This window comes from Nuphar pumila, chromosome 12 (genome assembly GCF_984573655.1).
Source record: "Nuphar pumila chromosome 12, dmNupPumi1.hap1.1, whole genome shotgun sequence".
Lineage (NCBI taxonomy): Eukaryota > Viridiplantae > Streptophyta > Magnoliopsida > Nymphaeales > Nymphaeaceae > Nuphar > Nuphar pumila.
Genome location: NC_143260.1, coordinates 52483669 through 52495336, shown reverse-complemented (window position 1 = coordinate 52495336; position 11668 = coordinate 52483669). Strand labels below are relative to the sequence as shown.

The 11668-nt window shown below is 35.4% G+C and overlaps 1 pseudogene; it reads left to right on the top strand.

Annotated features, from left to right (window-relative positions):
* Positions 1–2772: 2772 nt before the first annotated feature.
* Positions 2773–2891, top strand: LOC149820903 (5S ribosomal RNA; annotated as a pseudogene).
* The last annotated feature ends 8777 nt before the right edge of the window (positions 2892–11668 follow it).

Genomic DNA, 11668 nt, shown 5'->3' with positions numbered 1-11668 from the left:
AGAATGACTATATTTCTCAAGTCCATAGATTTTGTTGTATGGAAAATTGTTGAGCATCCATACACATCTCCATCCACAGACTATAGCTTATGGTCTGATGAAGAAAAGAAAATGGCAAATTTAAATGCAAAGGCTATGAATGACTTATATTGTGCCATTGATCAGAATGAATTCAATAGAATATCTATTTGTGAATCTGCTTATGATATTTGGCATTCTTTGGAGGTTATTCATGAAGGAACCAACAAAGTGAAAGAAGCCAAAATCTCATCTCTTGTTAGAAAATATGAGTTGTTCAAAATGAACAAAGATGAACCCATCACAGAGATGTTCACCAGATTCACCAACATCACCAACGATCTGAAATCTCTTGGTGTAACCCATTCCTAGACAGATAAGGTGAAGAAAATCTTGAGATCTCTCACAACTGATTGGGAGAAAAAGACTACTGCTATTGAAGAAGCTCAAGATTTATCCAAGCTTACCCTGGACGACTTAATAGGCAATCTTATGGCCTATGAAGTCCATATGAAAGAAAGACAGGAAGAGGAACAACCTTTAAAGAAAACTCTGGCCTTCCCATCTCTTTCTGAGAATAAGGACTCAGAAAAAGAATATGAAATTGCGCTACTCACCAGAAAATTCTAGCGCTTTATGAGAAAGAACCGGCTTCCAAATAAGCACAAGGAAAGAAAAGACCCTAAGGAAGACTCCATGTGCTGTCAGTGTAATAAGCCAGGTCACTTGAGACGTGACTGTCCTCTTCTCAAAAGAAAATCCAAGACTGAGGAACCAAAGAAGAGGTTTTTCAAGAAAAAGGCTCTGCATGCTCAATGGGATGATTCAGAACCATCCACAAGTGAAGAGTCAAGTGATGATGAAGCAGAAACCACCAACATGTGCTTCATGGCAGAAAGCTCTGTAAGTGAATCCCTTGATTTCTCCTTTGAAGAACTTCAAAATGCTTTTCAGGAACTTTTTGAAGAATCGAGAAAAACGATTCTCAAAAATAAACATTTGAAATCTGAAAATCTAGAGCTTATGCTGAAAAATGAAAAATTCAGTATTGAAAATTCTGAGTTACAAAAGAAAATTTTTCTGATTACTTCTGAAATATCTTCTACTAGCTTCAAGACTAAAAATCTGCAAGTAGAAATTTCAGAATTAAAAAGTAAAACTGAGAACCTTATGAAAATGGTTTTCAAGTTTACTAAAGGAAAAGAGAACCTGGATAAACTCCTATCCTCTCAAAAAGTCTCTTTCTACAAGAATGGTATTGGCTACTCTCATTTCAACAAATCTTCTTGTATGAATCAAAAGACCATTTTTGTCAAAGGTTCTTCTGAACCTAAAAAGGAGTATTATATTTTTAATTCCTTGAACTCATCTAAAGTTTTAGACAAAAAGGATATGGGTTCCAAAGTCTAACAAAAAGGGACCCGACAGGGTACCAAAAAGAAGTTTTACTTAATGTTTTGTAGGCTCCAAAGAAGAAGAACAGATGAATACTAGATAGTGGATGTTCAAAACACATGACAGGACATCCAGACCTTTTTGTTGTTCTTCATCATAAAGAAGGAGGAACCGTCACCTTTGGAGATAACAACAAAGGTTTGATAATTGGTATTGGTAATATTGGCAATATAGATAAACCTCTTATCAAAGACGTTCTCCTTGTTAAAGGCTTAAAACATAACCTCCTAAGTATTAGTCAAATGTGTGACACAGGTTATAATGTTAGCTTTAATCATGATGCATGCCTTATAGCAGACACCAACGAAAACATCATCTTAAAAGGTATAAGAAGAAATAATATATATTAATTATACCTAGAAAAAATTACTGAACATTGCCTTATAGCTAATAATGACACTCAACATTTATGGCACATGAGAATGGGTCATGTCAACTCCAAATACATGTCTAAATTAGCTAAAAACAAGCTAGTACGAGGGTTACCCAAAATATCTTTTAAAAAGGATTATTTTTGTGATGCAAGTCAATTAGGAAAACTGTCTAAATCATCTTTCAAATCAAAAAATATCATTTCAAGTAAAAGACCTTTAGAGCTTCTCCACCTGGATCTTTTTGGTCCTTCTAGAGTAGCTAGTCTTAATCATAATAAATATGCTTTTGTCATTGTAGATGATTACTCAAGATTTACTTGGGTAATATTTTTGAAAAACAAAAATGATACGTTTTGTCAATTTAAAATTTTATGTAAAAAATTACAAAATGAAAAATCTTGTTCTATTGTAAAAATCCGTAGTGACCATGGAGGAGAATTTGAAAATGAACTTTTTGTAAATTTTTGCAACTTGCATGGTATTTCTCATAACTTTGCCTTTCCTAGAGCTTCACCTCAAAATGGTGTAGTAGAAAGAAAGAATAGAACCCTTCAGGAATCTGCTAGAACTATGCTCCAACATAATAATCTTGCTAAATCTTTTTTGGGCAGAAGCTGTTAATATTGCATGCTATATAACCAATAGAGTTCTTATTAGACCCTTATTAAATAAAACTCCCTATGAATTATTCTATGACAGGACTCCAAGAATAGACTATTTTAAAGTCTTTGGATGTAAATGCTTTATCCTTAACACAAAAGATAGCCTGGATAAATTTGATGCTAAATCTATTGAAGGCATATTCTTAGGATACTCTAGTCATAGTAAAGCATACAGAGTTTTTAATAAGAGTTCATATACTATTGAAGAATCTACGCATGTCAGTTTTTGTGAATCTATTGATCAATCTTTTCTTAAGCAGACTAACGATGATGATACCAGCACTAAAGCACTGGATCCCATCAGAACTCCGAAGTTAAGCGTGCTTGGGCGAGAGTAGTACTGGGATGGGTGACCTCCTGGGAAGTCCTCGTGTTGCACTCTCTAACTCCGCCTGTGTAGTTATACACTGCCGGTCCCAAGCCCGGATAAAGGAGGAGGGTTGCGGTAGGCCTGTGACAGCCAGCATAAAAACTTTGTCATATCCTATGAAAATGAACCAATATGAGAATTTCGTTGGGGCGTTCCCTACTGAGCGACGCGCTGTACTCTCTAGGCCCGGAGGCAGTGATAAATGTGCAAGGGTTGCTAGGTCGTCGCCCAGAAGCGACGCGTCACACCGGCGCCCGGGTGTGGTGTCAAATAGGCAAGGGTTCCCTCACTTTGTTGGACGGGTGGGGGTAAAGAAGTTAGTCCAAGACCATAAAATTAGGTTAGCCACTTGGAACATAGGGTCTTTAACTGGTAAGTTGGTAGAGTTAGTAGATGTTATGTGTAGGAGAAAGATTGATATTTTATGTCTTCAAGAGACCAAATGGGTAGGTGAGAAAGCTAAAGTGATAGAACCTTGGGGATATAAGATTTGGTATACAGGAATAAATAGGAATAGGAATGGAGTAGGGATTGTTATGAGTCGTCAGTTTATAGATAATGTAGTTGAGGTCCGTAGGAAGGGTGATAGAATTTTACTTATTAAATTAGTATTAGGTACAGATATTATTAATATTATTAGTGTTTATGCACCTCAAGTAGGTTTAGATGATTCCATTAAGCATCAATTTTGGGAAGATTTAGATGGAGTAGTACAAGAGACATCCTATGGAGAAAAGCTTTTCATCGGCGGTGACCTTAATGGACATGTAGGCATTAGTAGGGATGGATTTGAGAATATCCATGGAGGCTATGGTATAGGAGAAAGAAATGAAAGTGGAGAAAGGATTTTAGATTTTTGTTTGTCCTATGATATGATCTTAGCAAACACTTGGTTTAGGAAGAGGGAGTCTCACCTAGTAACATTTAAAAGTGGGGTTAATACGAGTCAGATAGATTTTTTCCTACTTAGAAAGAGAGATAGGGGTTGTTGCATCGATTGTAAGGTTATACCAGGAGAAAGTGTAGCTACACAACATAGAGTCTTAATTTTAGATCTTAGAATTAGACAATGCCGCAAAAGGGATAGACATAGGATAGATCCTAGAATTAAGTGGTGGGCACTGAAAGGAGCTAAACAAGGAATGTTTGTAGAGCAGGTAGTTAAGGAAGTTGATTGGTGTCTCGAGGAGGATTCAGAATCAATGTGGAATAAGATAGCGGGTGGTATGAGAAAAGTAGCTAAGGAGGTATTGGGTGAGTCTAAAGGTGGTGCACCACTAGGTAAGGATACATCATGGTGGAACGAGGATGTCAAATTAGCTATTAAGGTTAAAAGAGAGTGTTATAGAAATCTAAGTAAGAGTCGTGATAATGAGAATTTGGAGAAGTATATGATAGCAAAGAAGGAAGCTAAAAAAGTTGTTCGAAACGCGAGGGCTAAGGTATATAAGGAGGTTTATGACAAGTTGGATACCAAAGAAGGCGAGAAGGATATTTATAGGCTTGCAAAGATGAGAGATAGGAAATCGAAGGATTTGGGTATGGTTAGATGTATCAAAGATGAAACGCAAAGGGTTTTAGTCAAAGATGAGGAGATTAAGGAGAGATGGAAAGATTATTTTGATAAGCTATTTAATGATAGTCATGCTCAAGATCTTGGAGACTTCTCCATTCCTTTTCATGAGATAAATCATGACTTCATGCGCAAGATTCAAAAGAAAGAAATTGCAGAGGCTTTGAAGAAAATGAAATCAAGAAGGGCAGTTGGCCCAGATGGTATACCTATCGAGGCTTGGAAATGCTTGGGAGAGAAAGGTTTAGAATGGTTGACAAATCTTTTTAACTTGATTTGGCGAACAAATAAGATGCCTAATGAGTGGAGGAAGAGTACTTTGGTGCCTTTATATAAGAATAAGGGTGATATACAAGATTGCACAAACTATCGTGGTATAAAACTCATGAGTCATACTATGAAACTTTGGGAGAGGGTGATTGAGTCTAGGTTGAGGAAGGTTGTCATGATATCAGAGAATCAATTTGGTTTTATGCCTGGAAGATCAACTATGGAAGCTATACATCTTCTTAGACAACTTATTGAAAGATATAGAGAGAGGAACAAAGATTTGCATATGGTTTTTATTGATTTAGAGAAGGCATACGATAGAGTACCTAGGGACGTTCTCTGGTGGACAATGATGAAGAAAGATGTTTCTCTCAAGTACATTAGTATAATTAAAGATATGTATGAAGGAGTAGTAACCAATGTCCGCACTTGTGGAGGGGTGACAACCAATTTTCCGATAACGGTTGGGTTACATCAAGGATCTGCTTTAAGCCCTTTCCTATTTGCGATAGTGATGGATGAGCTTACGAGATCAATTCAAGAAAATGTACCATGGTGTATGTTGTTTGCTGATGATATTGTTTTGATTGATGAGTCTAGAGCTGGGGTTAATGCTAAGTTAGAATTATGGAGACAGACATTGGAAGCTAGAGGTTTTAAGTTGAGTAAGAGTAAGACTGAATATATGGAATGTCGGTTTAGTAAGCAACGAAGTAGGGATGGGAGTGTAGTGAAGCTTGGTGAGCAAGATATACCGGTGAATGATTATTTCAAATATTTGGGATCCATCATTCAAAAGTATGGAGAAATTGATGGAGATGTAAATCATAGGATAAAGGTTGGGTGGATGAAATGGAAAAGTGCTACTGGAGTGCTGTGCGATCGTAGAATGCCATTGCGGTTGAAGGGAAAGTTTTATAGGACGACTATTAGACCCGCTTTACTATATGGTACGGAATGTTGGGCTGCCAAGAGACATCATATTCAAAAAATGAGTGTAGCTGAGATGCGGATGCTTAGATGGATGTGTGGAAATACAATAAAAGATAAGATTCGGAACGAAGAGATACGTAAGAAGGTAGGTGTTGCACCCATTGAAAATAAGATGCGAGAGAATCGTTTACGGTGGTTTGGACATATTCGGCGAAGGCCTAATGATGCTCCAGTTAGAAGGTTGGAGAAATGGGAAAATATATTAGTTAAAAGAGGTCGGGGTAGGCCTAGGAAGACTTGGATGGAGATGATAGGAAAGGATATGAATGCTTTGAACCTCACCGAGGACATGGCGTTGGATAGAAATGATTGGAGGAAAAGGATTCATGTGGAAGACCCAAAATGAATTTCTTTTTTGGTTCATATCGCTGACCCCAATTGTTTTGGGATGAAGGCGTAGTTGTTGTTGTTGTTGTTGTTGTTGTAGACTAACGATGATGATGTTGAAAGTACAGATTTATTCCTAGATAACACAGCCAAATCTAATGAAGATGATCATCAAAGAACATTTGTCGAAATCAAAGATCATCCTCAAAAGCAGATTTTGGGAGACCTGACAAAGGGGGTTCAAACTAGAGCTCAGCTAGAACGGATTGCTAACATGGCATTCATTTCTCAACTTGAACCAAAGAAGATTGATGAAGCCATCATCGATGAGTTCTAGATGCTAGCCATGACTGAAGAACTGAATCAATTCCAAAGAAATGATGTTTGGGATCTTGTACCAAGACCAAAGGATCATCAGATCATTGGGACAAGATGGATCTTCAGAAATAAGCTAGATGAAACAGGTAATGTTATAAGAAACAAGGCAAGACTAGTAGCTCAAGGATACAACCAGGAGGAAGGTATTGATTTTCATGAAACATTTGCCCCTGTTGCTAGACTTAAATCTATTAGGATGTTTTTAGCATATGCTAGCTTTATGGATTTCAAACTATATCAAATGGATGTTAAAAGTGCCTTTCTAAATGGTTTTATAAATGAAGAAGTTTATGTAAAACAACCTCCAGGCTTTGAAAATGAACAATATCCAGATCATGTTTTCAAACTAAAACGTGCCTTATATGGGTTAAAACAAGCACCTCGTGCTTGGTATGATAGACTCAAAACCTTTTTATTAAAAACTGGTTTTTCTGTAGGCAAAGCAGACTCTACTCTATTTGTAAAAATAGTGAATAATCATACCTTAATTGTTCAAATCTATGTGGATGATATCATCTTTGGATCTACTAACAGCACTCTCTGTGAAGAATTTTTTAAGTCCATGCAGAAAGAATTTGAAATGAGTATGATAGGAGAACTCACCTACTTTCTTGGACTGCATATTAAGCAAACCAAGGATGGAGTTTTCATCAATCAATCCAAGTATGCTCATGAACTTCTAAAGAGGTTCAACATGAACTCAACTGCATCAAAAACCACTCCTATGAGCACAACCACTGTTTTGAACAAAGATGAAGATGGTAAGTCTGTTGATACAAAGGTATACCGAGGTATGATAGGATCACTACTCTATTTAACTGCTAGCCATCCAGATATTATGTTCAGTGTTTGCTTGTGTGCTAGATTTCAGTCAAATCCAAAAGAATCACATCTTAAAGTTGTAAAAAGAATAATGAGATATTTAAAAAACACAGTTGATTTTGGATTATTCTATTCAAAATCCTCTACATTTGATTTAATCTCATACAGTGATGCTGACTTTGCTGGAAGTAAATCTGACAGAAAAAGCACAAGTGGAATATGTCATATGCTAGGGCACTCACTAGTTTCATGGTTCAGTAAGAAACAAAACTGTGTATCCTTGTCAACTACTGAAGCTGAATACATAGCTGCTAGCCTAGCCTGTACACAAGTCATCTGGATGAAACAAACTTTGAAAGATTTTGGTTTAAATTTTGAAAATAAAAATATTTTTTGTGATAATACTAGTGCTATAAACTTATCTAAAAATCCTATTTTACACTCACGAACTAAGCATATTCAAATAAGACACCACTTCTTAAGAGAACAAGTCTTAAACAACATAATTAAACTCGAATTCATACCCACTAATCAACAGTTAGCAGACATCTTCACTAAACCATTGAAACATGAAGACTTTACACGAATTAGAAGAGAATTAGGAATATGCAAACTAAGTGACTTATAAATCAATCACACTTATTAAAACATCTTATATGTTATGTTAAAATTTTATTTTAAAAGGATTTCTTCTTATCGATTTTTTATGTGTACATTTTTTTGTTGTTTTATTGTTTTTGTTCACATTTTTCTATATCAAACTATGTTTCTATATTCACGAATACTCTAATCACTCATAAAACACATTCATCATGACACATTCTTTATGTCTTTCAACTTGTCATCTTTCAAGTACACATCAATAATGACTTCATTCACTCATATCCATAAGAACTATTTATATTAAGTAAAAGTTATCATGACATTGTTCACATCACTCATCTCATAACACCTTTTATCACTTTTGTCCTCTTGTGAAAATCTCTCTTACGATAAGCTAGCCGAACTTCAACATGATATTGTGTTCCTCACTTATTTTATCATACCTTTAATCATTGTTCTTCATTCAAGTGATACATCCCTTTTCATGCCTTCCTTTCCTTCTATCAAGACACTTCACTCAACTTTATGTTATCGAGTGTTTTATCCTTCTTATTTTTCACCACCTTTTCAAGGACAAATTGTTATAATTCACGTAAATTTTTTACTATATCATATATTATATCATAGCTTAAGTACAATCAATTATCGCCCTTTCATCCTTTACATCTTTCATGAGAAATTATTATAAAGTCTCCTTTTCGACATCTTGTACTCCACTCTTTTTTATTATTCTCATAAGTACTATTAGTACCACCTTTTTTCTTTCCTCTCTCTCTATCTCATACGAAGAGACTCTCCATCCGTGACTATTGACCATTACATTTTTTAAATTTATCTTTTTCAAAAACCATGAACTCCCACCATTGAAACCTTGTCCTTTAAGCAAAACATCAATTCATATCAATCATAACTTTATTTTATGTCATACATCAAGTGTTTGTTGTCCTTTATGACCACTCTTATCTCTCTACAAATTCATATATAGCATCACCCTTCTTTATTATTCACACTCCTTCCACACATACCTATAAAAACACTTCTTAAATAAGAAATTATTGCACCTCACTCATATATCCTTGTTTGTCTTATTCACATCTCATTCTTCACGTATTTAGAATGCTTTTTCAGAAAGTAAAATTTTGTATAAAAAGTTGCTTGTTTTATTAGGTCATTATTTCCTTCACTCCATAACTATTCTTACATCTCTTCACTTCACGAAAATCTTTAGAGTATTCACCTTCTTGACTTTATTCATTCATCACACGTGAAGTCCAATAGGACACTCCATACTCAATACATAACACATCTCACAATTTGATAACTTCTCCCATAGAAAAATTTTTCTCTTTATAGAAAAGTTATTTAAAACTATGTCCTTCGTAACATACAATACACTATCTTCCAAAATTTGATTTGATTTATCATTCACAAGCTTCTCAATCCACAACTCATGTATTTCTTCATTCAACTACAATCTAAAAATCCTTCACTTCCAATGTCATTCATTTCTTATCACAATTATCTTCTTCCTTCTATTTAATAGATTGGTTCATCCCTCACCAATTGCACACAAATTCTCTTACAAACTACTACTCCTTCCAGGCTCTTCCTTCTTAGTTTCCTTTTCCTAAAAGCTCTTGCAATGGCTTCTTCCTCAAACAATGTGATCACCGCTGCCGATCTGAGGTTTCCGGATCTATTTCATCACTACAACTCACTTTGCTCACGTCCAATTCATAAAGGTGAATTGGTTCACTACGAAGACTTCGCATCCTTTGACCTCAAAAGATCTCTCTCTGATTTTAAACACCTACTAGGATCTTCATCCCAAGCTGCCTACTATCCCGAATTTGTCCGACTCTTCTACACAAATCTTTCCACCAATCATGACCGAACTACCATCACCACCAAGGTCCGAGGACACATGATTTACTTCAATGCTTCCTCACTAGGCAACATTCTCAACCTTCCTTCCACCGGCACAGATCTAACTAACATAGTACCACTCGACCGCTCGGTACTTCGAAAAATTCTTCTCGGTACCCACTTCACACACCTTCCCTGGCACATGAGCAATCTCCAACCTCATGCTCAACTGCTTGCCCATATTTTTCTCCACAATATCTGTCCCAAGCTTCCACGCAAGGGATTAGTACCAAGAAAAATCTCTCTCCTCCTCTACGCAATTTTCTGCTCTACTTTGATAAATTGGTCCAACATCATCTTCGTCCACTTTATTCGCTATCAAAAATTCTAGCATCTTCTTTTCGGGTGTTTTATAACTCCCATTTTAAAATTCTTCAAGGTACCCTTTCAAAATGAAGTTATCCTCTATCCCAAGCAGATCCTCAATGCCACTTCCTTGAATCCAAGGTCCCTGCACACTGCCAACCACGGCTCTGACTATGCAGATCCTCCATCCGAATTTGATTACTTCTCTGCGATCATGGATGTCCAGCAAACTTAGGATCTTATACTTCGGAATCAAGCCTCGATGCAGCAAACCCTACAAACCCTCTAGCAGGATCACGACGCCCGAACACCTCAATCATCTCCACCTTCGGAGTAAACTTATTATTTTGGAACGTAATAACTTTATATTATTTTGGCCTGTAATAACTCTGCTTACTCTGATCCCCTCCTTTTTGTCCATGACAATGGGGGACAAACATCTGTCTCCATTATTGGAGAAAAATACTTTCTTTGACATTTTTCAATAATTTTATGATATTATGCATAATGTCTTTTTGACAGAGGGAGCATATTTTGTCATCATCAAAAAGGGGGAGAATGTTGAGAAACTCTATTTTGATGACACATAATATGATACACTGTCTTATTTGATTTCATATGATATGATAATATGTCTTCTTGAAAAATGTTATATTATGACTGGATATGTTTTGCCATATATCTAACGAGTATTTGATGCAAGGATATCTCACCCAAAAAGGATGGAGACCGCCTGTTCAAGTACAACCGTGGTGCAATCATACTCCTTGAAGAAAAAGCTTGATGAGTCATGCATTCCTAAAGATCATCTAAAGAGATCGGCTACCTCAAGATGAAGACTTTTTTTCTTCTTTAGAGTCATATGTAACAGAATCTTCAGAAGCATGCATATTGCATATTACATACTCATTCATAAAAGCTATATTTCATAAAAGTATACGATAGTTTCAAAAAGCTAATTTTTGAAAACAAATAATTGTACCTTCTTACAACCCTTTATGAAAAAGGTATTTTGACATGATTTCAAAATGTAATAATTGTACCTTCTATCATATACAAGACAACTTGAAAAGTAATGATTTTAAATAAGAAAAAGACAAAACATGGAAATCGGCTAGACAAAGAGAAACAAATATAATATGTTTTGAAAAGACTTTAGTTACCTTTTTTACAACTCAAAAATGTCGACTTACTTGAAGTCATCATTCTCTTTGTAAAACATTAAATACCTTCTCTAAAGATCTTTTTTATAACTAGTTTAATCCTACTCAAGAATGTTGACTTGCTTAGAGTCTTCATTATCTCTGTAGACATTGAAAAACACATCATAAAGAAAACTCTTGATATGACTATGTACAAATAAAGATCTCAAAGCATTTATTGTACTTACACTCATTTAAGTAAAGAAGTGACAAATTCTAAATAAAATACTTTAGTACTACAAATCATTAATTAGTATAAAGACAAAACTACATGATGTCCTACAAATCCAACGTTCAATGTACTATTGTAAGAAATAGACTTTTTACATAAAATATATCATACCTAAAAAGTTACAACGACTAGTGTACCCCAAATATTACTTTTATGG